General features: G+C 40.7%; 1 long non-coding RNA gene across 2 annotated transcripts in view; it reads right to left on the bottom strand.

Moving 5' to 3' along the window:
• Positions 1–330: 330 nt before the first annotated feature.
• The window catches only part of LOC114085088 (uncharacterized), a 95,387-nt gene continuing 76,949 nt past the window's right edge, over positions 331–18,768 (bottom strand). The window contains exons 8-11 of one of the 2 annotated variants that reach the window (XR_011706678.1): positions 4,468–4,576; positions 3,891–3,968; positions 3,302–3,449; positions 331–2,630 (exon numbers count right to left, since the gene is read on the bottom strand). This is a non-coding gene — a long non-coding RNA (uncharacterized lncRNA). The remainder of the gene's footprint in view (positions 2,631–3,301; positions 3,450–3,890; positions 3,969–4,467; positions 4,577–18,768) is intronic. The other variant, XR_011706679.1, reaches the window with a different exon arrangement.

The raw sequence follows: 18,768 nt of genomic DNA on the forward strand, positions 1-18,768 counted from the left end.
ACCAGAAAATTCAACCCCTCAGTCACATTAGTTACTCAAGAGTCAGGAGCACTCACAGCTGCCATGTTGGATGGTGCAGATACAGTTGTGTGCATCCTGTTAGAGAGCACCAGCCTTGAGCTTGACTCACCTACCTCTTCTCATCTCTTCCTTCTCAACACCTTTTCTCTAAATGGCAGTTCTTGAAGCTGTCAGCTTTCTGCTCCTCCCTGTCCCTCTCTACTTTCTTCGGTTTATTGGGTAGCTTTCTGTTTTCTGTTTATTATTATGTAAACTTGTTAAGGTGACCCTGCCGTGGTGAACACAAAACTATATAATCATATTGGACAGTTTATTCAAGACAATGATTCACAGCATCTTGTTTTCCATGCATTGGAACGCATCAAAATATTTTTAAACTCAACACATCAACACATCATTTAAAACAATTATACCCCAGGCCCTTTTCTTTTTTAATCCACAGTTCCTTACCTTTTTACCTTGTCTTGAGTTAAAGTAGCTTTAAAATTAAACAGCACATCTTTTTTTAAAAAAAAAATAAAGTCTGAAAATACATGTTTTATGCATAGAATAGCTCTAAAATGATACACAGCAAACTGGGAACGTGTTGATGTTTGGCTAGAATGAAGTAGACATTTACTTTTTATTAAATACCCTTTTGTAGTATATGAATTTGTTCTAGGGGTGTGTGTGTGTGTGTGTGTGTGTGTGTGCACGTGTGTTTATGAAACTTTTAAAATTAAATCGAGTTATAAATCGCTTTTGAAATTAAAAGTAACACCTGAAAATAAATCTTACGACACTGAAGAATCAAACCAAAAATATTCCAGAGCTCTCAGAAAGAAACTAACTTTTGTATTGTGTTTGTTTGTTTTAAGAGACAGGGTCTTGCTATGTTCCCCAGGCTGGCCCCACATTCCTGGGCTCAAGTGATCCTCCTGCCTCAGCCTTGGATTTGCTGGGACTGCAGATGCATACCACCATGCCCATCAGGAAAGGAGGTCATTAGGTGGTATGTGTCTATTTAAAAAGATAATACAAGGAGTTATAGGACCATATTAATTCAGGTTTATTTCCAATGACAATTTGCCAGGATCCTAGGACCTGAATGCCCTGACAAGTGGCCCCTCCTGACTGTTGTGTTAGGAAGAAAGCTTTCCTTAGAGTTTTGTGTTTCTTTAAGAAGGGACTTGGGAACCAGGATAGAATCATTATACCTACATCATAAGTACTAATTATACTACCTTGTTGATAAAAAAGGGAAACTGAGTCAGGGCACAGTGAATTTGGTGTAAACCAGGGTTTTGTCAGCACTCTTGATTTCCTGTAAGGCTACGTGGCATGAAAACCATATAATCATATGTCCAGACCAAACTGTGGCATCTCTATGTGGATTATCTAAATAAAGCGCTGCCTAGACCATGCCACCCAGGGGAGTTGGTTTGTGGTTCTTTCTGTGGACTTCTATGGTGCCAGTCTGGCCTTGGGCAGAGTCAAGGTCCTCTTCAAAGAACAAAGGTTTACACTAAGGCTCCCTGGGATCTTATAGGAGTCTGTTTCCAATGAAAGGCTCTCTGGTTCTCTATGTTAGGAAGATAAATAGCAGCTCATCCCTCGGTGGAACACCAGCCACTATCCTTAACCCCAAGTCAGATTGGCAATGGAAGATGGAACCAGCAATATAGTCAGCGCCACAGGGGCTCACCCTCACTTTCATATAGAGAAAAACTGAGTCCCACAGAGCTTAGAAGGTTAAGTGACCTTCCCTAGATTATGTAAAGGCTGATGGTGCTGGAGCCTCCTGCCAGACTGGCCAACCCAGCAGGTGCTGCTTCAGTTAAACCATCCCAATAGCCCTGGACACCCCTCTGCACAGACCCTTCTAGTCTCATAGGAGAGTCGAACTCCTCACAATGTTCAATTACCAATGAGAAGACTGGAATGTCAAGGACTGCGCAGTGTGTGTTTTCAGGTTAGATTTTTAAGGCCCTCTGTGCTAAAATTGTAGCTATCAGTCACCTGTGACTACTGAGCTCTTGACGTGCAATTAATCCAAATTAACTTGAGGATAATAACAGTAAGATACATATCAGATTTTGAATACTTCAAATGAAAAAATAAACAATCTCATTAATAATTTTATACTGATTACATGTTGAATGTATAATACATATGGATAATATTTTAGACATATTGGGTCAAATGAAAAATATAAAAGTTCATTTATCTATTTCTTTTCACTTTTTAGAACATGACAAAACTTTTTAGAATAGGACATTTAAAATTATACATATGACTCACATTACATTTCAGTTGGACAATACTGAGCTACACAATATAGACTCTGACTTCTGCTTTGTAATGTAAGACAGCATTACAGTATAATGAGCTCATGTGCACACATTTAAGGAAGGGGGAGAGAGAAGGGGAGGGGAGAGAGAGATAAGGGGAAGCTGACTTTGTGTCTGCTCTGGAATGAGTGTGAAATGGGTCATAATGATTCCATTGTTCCCTTGGATGATCCTGATTCCTGTGATTGATTCCCAGAGGGTGAGCATTTCACTTTCCCAAGAGCAGATTCCAGTGTTTTTCCTCCTGCACCAACATGGATAAACCTCAAAAATCTGATACTGAGAGAAAAAAAAAAAAAAGCAAAATGTTGGTACATACAGATGATTCACTTCACATAAAATTGTAAAGCTGCAAAACTATATATTAAACATAGATATGCATGGGAATACCATCTAGGGATAGAGGTTCCCTTTGGGAAGGAAGGAAATGTGTTCGAGGAGGGGCTTCCATTGTATCTATAATATTCTTTCCTTATCTAGGCAGTGGTATGCTGTCACTTGATATTTATTTTCTATTCTTTGTGTATGCTGAAAATATTTCATAATAAAAGTGATTTAAGATGCATACTTTTCACCCACTGGTTAGGTACTAAAAGAGGCAGCAGATGCTTTTGATATGTGGGCATTTTACTTGCCTAATATGCCTATTGCAAATTTCCAGACTGTGCCCTATTTATCTCCTTAAAAAGTCCATTTCTATTCTGCACCCTGTCTATGTGGAACATTCAAAGAAAGTAATTGCTTTAAGCTCCAAGAAACTACTTTTTCTTTTAAATGCAAATAGATGGACTTACACATACAGGGAGACACAGTGATTTGGGGATGTCACATTATTTCACTTATCTATTCTGCAGAACAAACCAACCCTAAGACAATGGCTTAAAACAAAATGATTTATTATTTCTCACAATATGGGTGCGCTGGCTGGGTGTTTGTCCTGCTGGTCTCACCAGGGCTCATGTGTGCGGGTTGCTTTCAGCTGGAGCTTAACTGAGCTGGAAGATCTAAAATGGTCTCACTCATGGCTGGCAGTTGGTGCTGCGTGTCAGCTGGAGCAGCTTGGTTCTCCAGGTGGCCTCTCAGCCTCGCACTGGCTTCCTGTGTAGCATATTCAGGACAGAATTTCAATAAACAAAGGCAGAAGCTATAGATTCTTTTAAGATCTGGGTCCCTGAACTCACAGGGGGTCAATTTAGGCACATATTGTTCAAAGAAAGTCACAAGGCTAACACAGATTCAAAGGATAGAAAAAATAGATTTTGCCTCTTAGTGAGAGGGGCTTAAAATCTCTGGTCATATTTAACTACCCACACATACATTAAAATATTTAATTAATATTTTAAAATACATAAAATGCACAATAAACTCAGAAAAGATAGTCTCAATTTCCACAATTTCCCTCAATTGGTTAAAAAAAAGAAAGGCATCTATCATTCAATTATTGCCCCCTTCCAAATGCAGAAGTCTGAATTCCCTTTGAACCTAGATAAAGTTCCCTTTTTTAATGGAAAAATAAAGAAGCTGGGGAAACTAACCTACCTTTTAGAGGGAATGATGAAACCCAGGTCTCCCCAGCCGGGAGCATATGGTACTGCTTGATGTTTAACTGTGTCAGCTCTGGATAAGAGGGATGGCAGGACTTTAGAGTTGAAGACAGAGCATCATCTATTTTCTAAACTAATTTTTGGTCAACGTGGAATTTTGTGTTTTAGGAAGATGATTCGAAGGGCACAAAATAAAGCTAAGAGGAACATAGATGAGCAAAAGGGGAGGCAGCTATAACAGGACACCAGATGGAAAGGTTTCCACCACTGCCTGAGGATAGCTGGGGTGTTAATTAGATGCTATTATGACTTGTATTAAGAGAGGAAAAGAATGTCAGCTTTGTGCCACAGACAAAATATATGAAATAATAAGGGGAAAGGGGACACATCTAGAGTAAAAGAATATTAAACTTTAAAAGTGGAATTTGAAAAAGAGCTTCACTTCCAAGAAAAAAAGAAAATAGTATAATTTTGAAAGCAACTATTTGAAACAACTGCTATTGTACTAGTTTGTTTATGCTGCTGTAACAGAATACCACAGACTGGATAACTTATAAAGGAAAAAAATTTACTTCTCTCAGTTCTGGAGGCTGGGAAGTCCAAGATCAAGGTGCCAACAGTCTCTGTGTCTGGTGAGAACCGGAATCTGCTTCCAAGATGGCAACTTGGATGCTGTGTTCTCTGAAGGGGAAGAAAGCTGTATCCTCAGTGGCATAAGACAAAAGGGTCAAACCCTTTGGTAGGAGCACCTAATCACATTCTCAGGATGGAGACCTGATGGCCTGATCACCTCTTAAATGTCCTGTTTTTTTTTTTTTTAATATTACTACATTGGCAACACTTGAATTTTGGGGAGGACATATTCAAACCATATCAAACCCTGAACCTTAATCCCCATAGGTGAGACTGTATTCAGTTAAAGAAAACATGTTTTAGAAGTCAGGTCTCAGGAGGTCACTGATGAAAGAGTGCAATTTTATTGAGGAGATGACTGATGACCCCTGTGGATTAAAGAGCATAGAATAAAATCATGGGCTAGGGACCCTGGCTGAAAGCAAGGGCAAAATGTAAGCCAAGTGAAAACACTCCAAGCTGCAGGCAGCAGAAAAGGGTGTTGTCTCTCTGTGTAAGAATAAGGGGAAAAGGAAAAGGAAGGACCTGAGACTTCTTGATCCTGGACACACAACCCAAACATGCCTATGGACACTCACAAAGCACTCTGGGCAGAGATACTTAGGAGCCTGGCTGCTTTGGAGTCCTAACCTAGCCCTCACTAGCTATTTGACCTTGAGTGAGTCAGATGACCTCTCTGAATTTCAAGTTTTTATCTGTAAAATGGGAGAACAAGTTGATGCACAGGGTATCTGGCATGCAATAAGGGCTCAGTACTTAAAGTTCAGTATTGAGTTCCTGAACCCTTCCTGGAAGGTTTAAGTTCATACTGTGTTATCACATTTCCTGTCTCCTAACCAGCTCTGACATTTAAACTCATAAAACACAGGCCCTGACTTAAGCATAGCAGCTTTGGGACTGCCAATAGGAGTGGTGAATAGTTTTCCTTCTCGCCAGGATTCAGCTGACTTAGTAGCAAACATCAGCATGGCTTCAACTTTTAAGCATTTATTGCATTAGGAAGCAAAGCAAAAGTCTCAGTCAATTTTCAAGTGTCATCTGCAGGACTGCAACTGTACTCTGCTAGCTTTCTTAATGTAGATTTTCCTTCCCAGGAAGGCTTTAAAGATAATTTAGATATCTATTTATCTAAGCGCTCTTTGCCAGAAGATAAGAGGATAGAGAGAATAACATGTTGAGTTTTATTTTTAAGCCTAACATAATCCTCAGGAGTGGTTAATTTGCTTTACAAATAATTGTTGAACATTTACTATGTTCCAGTAAATACAAATGCTGAGGTGAGACAAAAGCAAGTAAAACAGTCCTTGCTCTTGAAGAGTTTATGCTCGAAAGGGAACCAGAACTAGTACACAAATGATAACCCTTGAGCTGGGGATGTAGCTCAAGAGGTAATGCGCTCGCCTGGCATGCACGGGGCACTGGGTTCGATCCTCAGCATCACATAAAAATAAAGATGTTGTGTCCACCGAAAACTGAAAAATAAATATTAAAAAAATTCTCTCTCTCTCATCTCTCTCTCTCATCTCTCTCTATATATATCTTTAAAAAAAAAAGATAATCCTCAAGGCATGACATTCTGAGGACTACAGAACAGGTAGTGATAAGTTGAATCAGGGGTTGCAAAGGAAGGATAGCATTTTTTTCTATTTTTTTTTTTTTACATCAGCAACATTCTAAAAACAGCAAGAGCCTGATAAGTTCTAATTTTCCTTTCTCTGAGTTTTTTTTATACATTCATACATTTATGTGATTTTATGGTGTAGTCATGATAAGTTTTGTGTTCTTCTAAGTATTGTGTTATAAGCATGTCCTTTTGCCAAACTGTTTTCATCATCATAATTCCCATCTGTCGTGAGTGTGATCGCCTTTAGTATCTCCCATTGTAAGATAGATAAGCTATTTCCAGCCTTTTCACAGTTAAAAATTCCTGGGTTAGGGTATCTTTATGCATGTAGCTCTTTTCTTCATTAGTATCATTTTGTTTAGTTCAGCTCTGCAAAGTAGGGTTGATGGGGGTCAAAGGGCATGAGTATTTCTACTTTTTAAAATATATATTATTCGGGCTGGGGATGTGGCTCAGTGGTAGAGTGCTTGCCTAGCACGTTTGAGGCCTTAGGTTCAATCCTCAGCACCACATAAAAATAAATAAAATAAAGGTATTGTGTCCAACTACAACTTTAAAAAAATGAATTTTATATATATATATATATATATATATATATATATATATATACGCTGATGTTTGCCACCCTGTCTCACCTCAGCATATATATATATATATATATATATATATATATATATATATATAAAATTCCATTGTTTCCCAAAAAAGTTTGGGTCCATGTGTTAGGCACTGTTCTCCATGGAGAATCAATAGAATGTAGAGATACACAGAAAGAGGTTTATCTGAGGGGTTGGCTGTTCTGGAGAAGTCCCACAATCTGCCATCTGCAAGCTGGAGGCCCAGGAAAGTTGATGGTATAGTTCCAATCTAAGTCCTGAGAACCAAGAGTGCTAGTGTCTGAGGGAAGACATGATGTCCCAGTTCAAGCAGAGAGCAAATTCACTCTTCTTCTGCCTTTTTTTTTTTCCTAGCTGTGTCCTCAACAGATTGGATGATGCCTACCTACCATGGTAAGGGTGGATCTTCCTTATTCAGTCTTCCAATTCAAATGCTCATCTCTTCCAGGAATACCTCACAGACACAACCATAAATAATTTTACCAGCTCTCTGAGGGATTCCTTGGTCCAGTCAAATTAACACATAAAATTAACCATCCCAGCCCATTTACAATGTCACCAGCAATAGATGTGTCTGTTTTGTCAAAACAATGTCAGCACTGGTAAGTTGGTTTGGGATTTTTACTAACCTGCTATAATGTCATAGCTATTCCATGATGCCTCCTTGTTATTTGAATTCACATTTCCCTGATAACTATTTTCCCATATCTTTCCTGGTTATATCTCTTAGGTAATTTGCCTGTTCACAACAAATGAGCAATATTTTCACTGGCAACAAACAGCCTAGTCAGGCATAGAGTTAGGACAGTACAGTGTATTAAAGAAAACAGATGCAGGTTACACAAAAAGATAATCAGTGGAGGTCAACTAGAAAGGAAAAATGGACACCAGTATGTGACAAAGTTTTTTTTTAACCCTATGTGTTTTTCCTTTTTAGGGGGTGGTGGGGGAGTAGGTATTAGAGATTGAAACCAGGGGCACTCTACCACTGAGCTATATCCCCAGCGTAGCCTCAAAATAAATTTTTATTTTGATACAGGTACTCATGAACTTGCCCAGGCTGGCCTCAAACTTGCAATCCTCCTGTCTAAGCCTCCCAAGTCACTGGGCCTACAGGTATGTGACACCACTCCTGGGTCCTATAGAGGTTTTCAGTTTAATTTGTACAATTGTCCTCATAGGAATAAACAACTGAAGTTCCCTGTCTCTTTTAACTCTGATGAACCTAAGGGATCTCAGTCAAGAAGAGCCAACTCCACATGTCCCTGTCACTTCTAATATAAGTCCTTAACCCCCTTTCTTCTTCACCTGGAACCTGCTGATTCCTATGGCTTTTGCTCTGCCTGGCTTTTGCTCACTTGATCCACCTCCTCCCTCTTCAGCTTCACATTTCTGGAATCCCTGTTCTATCCTACTGATGTGGACTCTGTCCACCTGATTCAGCCCAGGGCCCAGTGATTCTGGGTATTAGATCCCCAGGTTCTGCACTCTTCCTGGGTTCCTTTGGGGATGTGTTCCATCTTCCAGGAGGGTTAAAAACTATGAGCACCTTAGAGGAGTACTCAGTATCTTTTCTCCTCTACCAGGAAACAACAAGATAGTCTGAAAAAGACCACAGAGGAGAGGGTATGTTGCCCTTTGAGAAAACACCTCGTCTTAGTTCCTGAGCTCTACTAAGCCTGAAGTGCTCCCTGCCCCACAGAACTGATGGGCCTTCTGAAGAATCCTCCCCCCAGCCAGCATTTCCTAGCCATAGGAAAAAGAAGCAAAAGCTGACAAACAGCACTTTTTCCTTTCCATAACGAGAACATTGAGCATCAGGCTCCAAGCTCTCAGATATATCCATGTACTCAGGGCTGTTCTGTCCAACCAGATCCGCAGACCAGAGATCCCTTTCAGACATCTGTGGCTCAAACCACAAGTCTCCTACTGCCCACCTGGGTGAGGAACAACCATTCCTCCAGGGCAGGCAGAGGAGAGGCCAACCCTGTGCCCACAGAGTACAGGCACAACAGCCTCCCCATTAGTGGGGTCTTGATGGAAAGGGCTGCACCCAGGGGTTTGGGGTTGAGGCATGAGCTTGGCCACACTTTGTTTTCCTGAAAGCATCTGTGGCTTACACCCTCGTTAGAGGTCTTGCTGAAGGTGGTATCACTGAATCCCAGTGGCCACTGATGAGCTGCTTCCTGAGAGCACAGTGTTCTTCCCTACCCACAAAGCCAATGTCATTCCCTCTAAATGCTCTCAAAATGGGAGATGGGGGAAATGTGAGGTTTTTTGGCTCTGGGTGCTCTGTGTGGACAAGCACCACTCTGTCTCCATAGCAGGACAATGTGAACTCATGTCTGTGGCAGCCTTTTGCAAACAGCAGAGAAAGAGCTATACACATGTAAGGGATGATGACTGGGACTTCTAGCACTAGCCACATCCCTTACAGCCTCCCTGGTGTTGGAGGACTATCCACAGATAACATGTTTTGATATTTAAGCAGATTGCCTGGCTCATCCTCTTGGTTTCTCGGCCCTTCCTTTTTTTTTCAGACAAAACTGTATTAAATCACGTCCTCATCAAACTGAATAGATACCCCAGCCAGGGTCTGGCATGGGCTGTGACAATGATGCCATTCAGATTCTCAGTGCATCCTTACATTTGCCTCACATGCACCCTGAAGAGAACTTTGGCAGCTCCAAAATAGAAAAAAAAAAATGCTTTTGATCCTGGACTACAGTTGGCTCTCTTATTATGGGAGAGCAATTATTAACTTGTTTTAACTTGACATTTAAAACCATCTCAGTATCTGTTTTTTATTATCTATATCACACTAGACAGTTCAGGACAAGTGGAGGCAAAAGCTAAGCTTTAAACATTATCTTAGGGACCAGCTGGAGGAAAATAAGAAAAGAACAATCCCATCAACATGTATTAAGTGCCTCCCTCCACTAGACACTGCACATTCTCATTCTCACAATAACATGAGGACCTATTATCACCATTTTAAAAACAGATACTTTGGTTTATGGAATCACCAATATTTTATTTAAATTTTAAGATGAAATAGAAACTAAACTTTATCAATGCAATAGTTTGGGAGACACATCTCCCCACCAAAACAGAAACTCTAGCAAACGTCTTGACTTCACAATTCTTATATTTTCTCTGGATACTTCCCATCTGTTTTTCCTTTGGCAGGCCACCCATGACATTTGCAGGAGGTCGGCCAAGAGTTTAAATGGGCACTCCCTGGCCCACAGCTCCTAATGCTTCCCTGTATACCCCTGGTTCTTATTTCTGGTTCTTATTACAAAGAACCTTGAATGCATGTGTGCCTGACAACCTTGTCCAAGCTTCATTCATGTGTCCCCACCATCAAAGGACTGTCTTTGGCTACCTCTTGAAAGTGTGCAAATCAGATGCATGGCCCACCTTGGGGAGGATGAATTTAGGGAAGACTTCATAAAAAGCCCTGGAAGGGGTTTGGAACCCTGAAAGCCAAGAATTCAAGAGCCCCGGGGTCCTAAAGTTTGATCTCTCCTTGACTCTTCCTAGGCTGCTTGTTCTCACTCCGTGAGGAGGGGCCCAGCTAGAGGAAGACCTGAGCAGAGGATCCTATAAAGCAGAGGAAACAAGACAAGGCCATCAACTGCCCTGATCTAAGGGCGATTCAGCCTCTGTGTTTATTCCTGCCTGTCAATGCCATATCAGCTGGGAAGTTCAGGGCAGAAGATTTGGTTACCCTGGGGTCAGTAAAGGATCTTAAGGTGGAATTCAGAGGACCCAATGCCTTCCCCACCTTAAAAAAAAAGAAAAGAAAAAAAATTTCCTCTAATACTAAAACCTTGTCTGTTATATGTTTTGTTCAAGAAAAAAAAAAAAGTTACCCTAAGACTGGAATGCCTCCATTTTTACTGTACATTAATAAGGCAACATTCAGTTGGAAAATATCAAATCAACTTGGAACAGACAAATCAGGAACAAGAAAGTCTCTCTGTGTTCAGGGGTTGGGGGGAGAGAGAGAGAGAGAGAGAGAGAGAGAGAGAGAGAGAGAGAGAGAAATGATGTTGAGGTCAGATGTCCCTGCTGTCAGTCCCTTCCTCTGAGGATGCAGCCTCCCTCCCTGGGGAAGGCAGAACGAGGACTGCTTCATGCAGGGGCAAGGTGAGCTCTGGGTGTGCGATATCAAAGACCCGAATGAACAAATCAGATATTGGGCTTCTAAGGTCCAGACTTTCCAAGAGAAAATAAGCCCTGGCATTTTCAGGAGATCCAACATGCAGACATGGCAGGGAGTTAAGAGTTTTCTAAACCTAGCCGCCTCAAAGCAGTGAGCCAAACCTGTCAGTGAGAAAATGAGGACAGAGTTTCAAAAAGAGAAGGGAAACTCATTTAAACTAGCTACAGGCAATCGTGTTTGATGCTAGATGTGTGCTTTCCAAGAAGTCTGTGCATCCATGCTAAATAGGAGGAAAGTACTTGATTCAGGGCTTCTCAAAGTTTCTAATGAAGGACCTCTAATGACAGAGCCCAGGACCTTGCACTGAGGAGCCTGGGGTTATGGTCTCAAAGTTACCCTGAAAAAATGGATAAATTCTTCCAAGTTTTGCATTTTTTTTCAAAGTGTAAGTAGTTGTGCATTTGCTTCCATTAAAATCCTCATTTGATGAAAAGCTTAGGGTTGCAGAGTCATTTGGGTCATTAGGTGTGAAGCTTCTGCTTAGAAAGGGAAGTCTGAAGCAGGGAAGTGAGCCAAATTCTGGCCAGATATGGTGACTGATGAATCGCCTAAAAGACTAGCTTCTGTCAGGACACATGGGGACAGAAATTGCTGGTGTCGGATGTGAAAGTTTCTGCTTTTGAGCTGTAACTCAAAAGGCTTGTTTGCCTCAAGCCTCAGCCAGGTCTTGTACCCCTGCTGGCCTTGTCTGAGAAATGCCCTAGAGTCAGAGAGGACTGAGTCTACCCTTGTGGGAAAAGGGGAAGAATTTTCTAGAAGCCCAGCAGTGACCAACAGGAAGGAAGAGACCATCACCTGGCGAACAAGCTACACATCACCTGGAAATAGAAACCTGGCACCCAGAAACCTGAGAAGGAGGCAAAGCTTTTAGAGTTAGGTGAGATGGGAGAGTGGTGCATGTTCTAGAGTTTGGATCTTGAATGTCCCCCAAAGACCCACTCAGTCTCCTAAAGTGGCACCACCATGAAGTGGTGGAGTATTTAGGAGGTGGGGCCTAGAGGAAGGAAGTTAGGTGGTTGGGGGCGTGCCTTTAAAGGAGTTATTGGGACCTCAGTCTCTTCTTTCTTCCTCTTCCCAGCCACCATGAGGAGAGCAGCTTCACTCTACCACATGCTCCCTGCCATGAAACCTTACCACAGTGCTGAAAGCAACAGAGCCAAGGGACTATGGACTGAAATCTCTGGTCATGAGCCAAAATAAACCTTTCCTCCTATTAAGTTGATTATCTCAGGTATTTTGTTAAAGTGACAAAAATCTGACTAACATATATCAAGGCTGTCATCAGTAAATAAGGTGCTGTCATGCAAACTACAAAAAGAGAGGGCCCCTCTGAGCACTCCTCCCCCCAGTACTACACCTGTTACTTGGCTGCTTTCAACACCCACTTGTCACCTTGCTTATGTGCCTGCACATATTGCACAAAATGTAATTATAGAACAGTACTGGTTGAATGTTAAAGAAAAGGTTGATCCTTAAGAGAACTTGTAAACACTTGGGTTCCAAAAATAACATTTCCCATAAACCTAGTAAAATTTGTGCTGTAGCTCAAGGAGTCAGCAAGCTCCAGCCAGCAGACTAAATCCAGCTTAGCACCTGGCTTCATATATAAAGTTTTATTGGTATGCAGCTGTGCTCATTCACTTAGATATTGTTGTGGCTGCTTTCCCACTGCCATGGCCATGGTGCATATAGGTGCTACAGAAACCATCAAACCTGCAAAGGCTAAGATTTTTAGCTTCTGTCCCCTTATAAAAAGTTTGCCAGGGGCTGGAATTGTGGCTCAGCGGTAGAGCACTCGCCTAGGACTGCAGGACACGGGTTTGATTCTCAGCACCACAAAAAAATAAAGGCATTGTATTGTGTCCATCTACAAAAAAAATAAAAATAAAAAAAGATTAATTTTCTCTCTCTCTCTCTCTCAAAACAAAAAAAAAGTTTGCCAAACCCTGCTCTAGAGAAAGACACATTATTTTCCTGTGGCTTTTGCATACCTGTTGGCCCACTGCTGAGTGCCTCTAGAAAATAAAAGAGCAATAATCCAGTTTGAAAAGCCCAGTCTCTACCTATTGTATGTAGAGGGCCTATCCTCCTCCAGTCTGACCCCATTTTTAATTACATCTGCAAACAAATCACATCTTACTAAAACTATTCTTAAGAAGTGACTTGAGCAGATCTCAAGATTACCCAGTAGAGCTCCCTTACATTAGTGAAGCACTTTAGAGCATAAAACATCTTTTTCTCATTCCCCACTGCAAGTTTTGTAACAAACACAAACAAATGTCTGGGGCTGCCACAAACAAACGTCTGAGGCTACTAAAAACCAGGAGAGACAAGAAAGGATCCTCCCCTACCAGCTCCCAAGGAATCTTGACCCTGCCAGTACTTTGATTTTTATCTTCTGACCTACAGAATGCAGCACATCATGAGCTATATCCCTCGCTCTTTTTGTTTTTTACTTTGAGAGGTGGTCTCACAGAGTTGCCAAGGGGGATCTCTAATTTACAATCCTCTTGCCTCTGCCTCCAGAGTAGCTGGGATTACACATGTGTACCATCACACCTGGTTTATTAACTTTTTTTAAAGGTGAATTTAAAGTGTTTTGAAGACAGTACAATATTAGTCACCTTTGCATCATCAAAACAAAATAATGGATATGACTATGAAATGAAGAGAATATAATTTTGGCTCATAGACTATGAAATGAAGAGAATATAATTTTTGCTCACATTTCTAGAGGTCTGATCCAAATCAGGCAGCACCATTGCTTTGGGACTTTGATAAGGACAGCACATCATGGCAGGGGTATGTGTCAGAGCAAGCCATCCCATTCCAAGCCTGGAACAGAGGGAGATGGAGAGACTAAAGTCTCACAATCCCCTTCAAGGACACACATCCAAGGACCTAAGGACCTCCCACTAGGCTCCACCTCTTTAAGGTCCACAGTGCCTCTCTGAAGACCAAGATTTTATAGAAGGATGTTTGGAGAGCAATTACCAAATCACAGCAAAGCCCAGGAGGGCCTAAGTCTCCAAGAAGGACAAGACTGGTGCAGAAGGACTTGTATAGACTCAGCCTGATGATCAGATAACAGATGAGGAATGTGGATGTTCCAGAAGCTGCCAGCATATTCTGGACCAAAGGCTAGTCAAGATGGTTTATATTTTAGGGAATAAAAAGAGCAGGAGTCTGTCTTCCTATGGAAATGACAATTAGGCAATCATAGGCTGAGAACTCTCCAGGGAGGGTACAAAGGAAGGACTGACTTGAGCAAACTTAAAACTGAAATGACCGGGAAGCACATTCAAATGCCTGGATCTGCCTGGAATTGACTATTTTGTTGTTGTTGTTGTTATTTGAATCTAGCCAGGAGTCAAAATAGGAGTTCAATGTTTAAATTATGGCCTAGTATGGTGGTGCACACCTGAAATTCAAGCTACTTGGGAGGCTGAGGCTGGAGGATCACAAGCTGAAGGCTGGCTTTAGCAACTTAATGAGATTCTGCCTCAAAATAAAAAAATAAAAAGGGCTGGGGGTGTCTTTCAGTGATGAAAGGCCTTAGACTCAATCTCCAATACTGAAAAAAAAAGTTAAATTACAGGAAAAAAAATTAGATTTAGGGGGCAAATACCCAAGGTTATAGCCTGGGAAATATTACACTCTAACGTATAAGATTTGGCTTAGTCCTCTCAACCACACCTACAAGATCAGTATCATCCCCATTTTACAAAAGGGAAAATCAAGTTCTAGAGAATTTCAATGACTTACTATTATACAACTTCTCAGTGGTAGAGCTGGGATTTAAATCTAGGTGCATCTAGACTCCAAAGCTGATGTTTCTTCAAGACTCCAAATTCCCTTTTGATCAGGGTTTGTTTCAGCATTTCTAGAGAAGTCCACACATCTATGATTGGTTTTTCAGGACCAGATTATGCTCCTGGATTGAGGATAACAGTCAGAAAGGGGAGAAATTGGAGAAATTTAAAGAATCTCTGTCTCCCTTCTGAAAGAAGGGCCTCTTTTCTAACTGGTTCCCTCTCCCTTCAACATGATCTCCCACTCCACTCTTATTCCAGCCAACCTGCATTTGGGGGGGAACCTGATTCAAAATGGTTTGAGTTGACAGGATGGCCACACTTCATGCAACAGGTTGTCTGTTGTTGCTAGAATTTGCTGAAGAGACGATGATGATCTGGATGTGCCTCAATGGTAATTTTCCTTGAAGGTGAATGACAGATAAGGTCTTAGTCATTCTCCTAATTTATGATGGATTATATCATTTCTTTATATTTCAACCTTCTATGCTTGAGTCACTCAGACATGTCTCTAGGACTAGACTCAAAAGCAAGTCTCCTCTTAGTCACAGGCTGTTGTCTCAGCTTGACTTCAAATCCAAAGGTTCTGCTCCTGATCAGTTCTGTGGCAAAAATGTATAGATGGCTTATATAAAAATAAAAAGGATGACTGAGACCATGGAAACTGGATATCTTTGACCTAATTATGGTTATTAATAGGAGGACTTTGTGTTTGCCAAACATTTCCTTTCCCTCATTCTCCAGAGGCTGTGAGTTCATCTTCTCTGTCTCCATGTTTTGATCTATTATCTTGCCCTGCAGGAGCCTTAACTCATTGTCACTTGCCCCATTCCTGTACCTTCTGTTCCAAATGAATGGATCTACATGGGCTGATTATCTATATTTTTGTTCTATTAGTTCTTTAGAGAGGAATTTTAAAATCTCAAACTATAATTGAGGATTTTTCTTTAACTCCTTGTACTTCTATCAGTTTTCACTTCATGTATTTTGGGGTTTTTTTAATATTTATTTTTTAGGTGTAGATGGACACAACACAATGTCTTTATTTTTATGTGGTGCTGAGGATCAAACCCGGGTCCCGCCTGTGCTAGGCAAGCGCTCTACCACTGAGCCATAATCCCAGCCCCAACTTCATGTATTTTGAATAAGTTGTGAGGTGTACAAATAATTAGAATTATTATGTCATCTTGATGAGTTGACCCCTTGACATTATGAAATTACCCTCTTTATCCATAGTAATATTCTTTGCTCTAAAATCTTCTTTACTTGGTATTAATGTAACCGCTTCAGTTTTCTTTTGACTAGCATTAGCATTGTAGATCTTCTCATCCCTTTACTTCTAACATATTTGTGTTTTTTTTGTTTGAAATGGATTTCTTGTAGATGACACATAATTGAACTTTTTAAAATTCAACATGGCAATATCTGCTTTAATTTAGTTCATTTACACTTATTGTGATTATTGATATGGTTGGCTTTTTTGGGGTACCAGGGATTGAACTCAGGAGCACTTGACCACTGAGCCACATCCCCAGTTCTATTTTGTATTTTATTTGGAGACAGGGTCTCAATGAGTTGCTTAGCACCTTGCTTTTACTGAGGCTGACTTTGAATTTGGATCTTCTTGCCTCAGCCTCCTGAGCCACTGGGATTACAGGCATGCACCACTGTGCCCGGGTGATATGGTTGGCTTTTAATCTGTTATTTTGCTATGTGCTTTCTTTTTTCCTGTCTTGTGTGCATGAGTGTGTGGGCGTGTGTGTGTGTGTGTGTGTGTATGTGTGGTACTAGGGATTGAACCCAAGGCCTTGCACATGCAACCACTGCACTAAATCCCCAATCCTTTTTATTCTTATTTTGAGCAGGATCTTACTAAGTTGTCCAAGCTGGCTTTGAACTTGGAATCCTCCTGTTTCAGCCTCCCAAGTAGCTCAGATTACAAGTGTGCACCACCCAACCAGGACTTCTTATCTATTGATAATCATTTTTCTTTGTTGTTATTTCTGTTTTTTAACTAGGCGGGTATTTTTCATGATTATCTCTTTCTAGAGAACCTGGCCTGAGATGATTATAAAGCAAATGACCAAGGGGGGCAACTAACTGGAGCTTAATCCCACTAGAAAACCTGAGGAAGCGTGTAGAGCAGTGCCTCAGAATTATCTTCTCCAGGGAGCAGGGGAGCTGGATATGTATCCAACAACTCCCATCCAGTCTTTGGTGAGGACTGTTAAATCCCAGCCTTTTGGGCCTGCCCCAGGTGACAATAGAGCATCTCCACCTGTCAAAGAGCAGTGTAGAGCCAGGCCTGTGAGAGGGAGAGGATGAGTGCTAAGAAGATATATGTGGGTGAGACACCAAGAGGAAGCACAGAACGGAATGGTGAACAGCAGTAAAAATGGATGAACTATTGGCATCAATATGGATCAATCTCACCCAAACAATATTGAATAAAACAAGCAAGTTGTAAAAGAATATAAATGATGAGCATAGTATAAATCATAGAAAAAAATGAATCATGCAAAACAAGAATAAATCTGAGAGAGAGAGAGTAGAAAAACATGATGAACAGTAAATTTAGGAGAGTCATAACCACCAACAAAGAGGGAGGAATGGGAACAGTTTGGAGTACACATAGGAGGCCTTTCCTGTATTTTAAATGTTTTATTTTTCTATACTGAGTAGAAAGTACACAAATGACCAGACCATTTTATTATATTCTGGAAGTTTTTTTTGTATGCTTAAAACTTTTCAAAATAAAAATGGTAATGAACAAGAAAAATCTTATTAAAGGAGTCCAAATGATCTGAAAGAAATGGGTACAGGCCATTAGGAAGAAAATTAATTGTTTTGCTTTGCTTTTAACTAAAACTAGCATGAAAGGGGTACAAGAAAATGTAATCAGAGAGAAAGAGAGAGAAACAATAGGAGCTACAACCAGAGTTGAAATACTTTCAACTTCGCATTTTTCTTATTCTTTAAGTTTTTAAACTCAATCAGGCACTGTTTTTGTTTGTTTTAATTCCAGCCACTGCTTTTAAAAAAAATAAAAACATCTGTAATTTCATTGATCTAACACTACTATTTCCATTTTCACTAATTCCTTTCTGAACTTAACCCACATGCCAACATTCTTTGCTTAGTTCCAATTATATTGCATTTGTATTTAATACTTTGCTTTTTTATACTCATTCATATATACTATGTCCATCAATGTTTCTCCATTTGTCTATAGTTGAAATAGTTATCATTTTCATGGCTACATAATGCTCCATCTTGCTGATGTATAGTACTTTACCAGCCATTTCTTTATTTTGGACCGTTTTGTTGCTTTTAAACTTTAGATATTGAAATAACTTTGTGATAAATATACTTGTGGAGGTTTTTGTTTATGTTAAATATAGCCTTAGCAGAAATCCAGAGGTACAATTACTAAGTCAGAGGGTGTGACTATCTGCGTGGCCTTTGCCATGTAACACACAGAATTCTCCCTTTGACCATGGCTGTTTACTTAAAGCCCCAGGTCCTCCCAAATGCCTAGGAATCTACATTTTTACATAATCTATTTTGGGCTTGTATTTGTTGTACTAAGTTGTTAGGAGAGTAAAGAAGACAACTGGGAGCAGATGGGAAATTTTCAGTTCTAAGAGGCATGGAGAATTTTAGAGCAAGGCAGAACAGATTTCTAATCCTGACTTTGCTACTGGTGAATTGTATGACCTTAGGAAAGTGACTTCCCCTCTCTAAGATGCCAGTATGTCCTTGCTGCCAGTATGTCTTCCTCAAGGGTTTGTGCCAAGGATGAAACAAGAAAATGCAAGCCATGCACTGGCTGCAGTGGCTGATGTAAGGGGAGTGCTTAGCAGATAGGGAGAGCTCCTCGGAGCAGCAGAAACCCCTGTGCAGACTGCACACAGAGGGTGGAGCTCAGCCTGCAGAGGGGAGGGGAGGAAAGATAA

The sequence above is a fragment of the Marmota flaviventris genome, chromosome 2 (genome assembly GCF_047511675.1).
Source record: "Marmota flaviventris isolate mMarFla1 chromosome 2, mMarFla1.hap1, whole genome shotgun sequence".
NCBI lineage: Eukaryota > Metazoa > Chordata > Mammalia > Rodentia > Sciuridae > Marmota > Marmota flaviventris.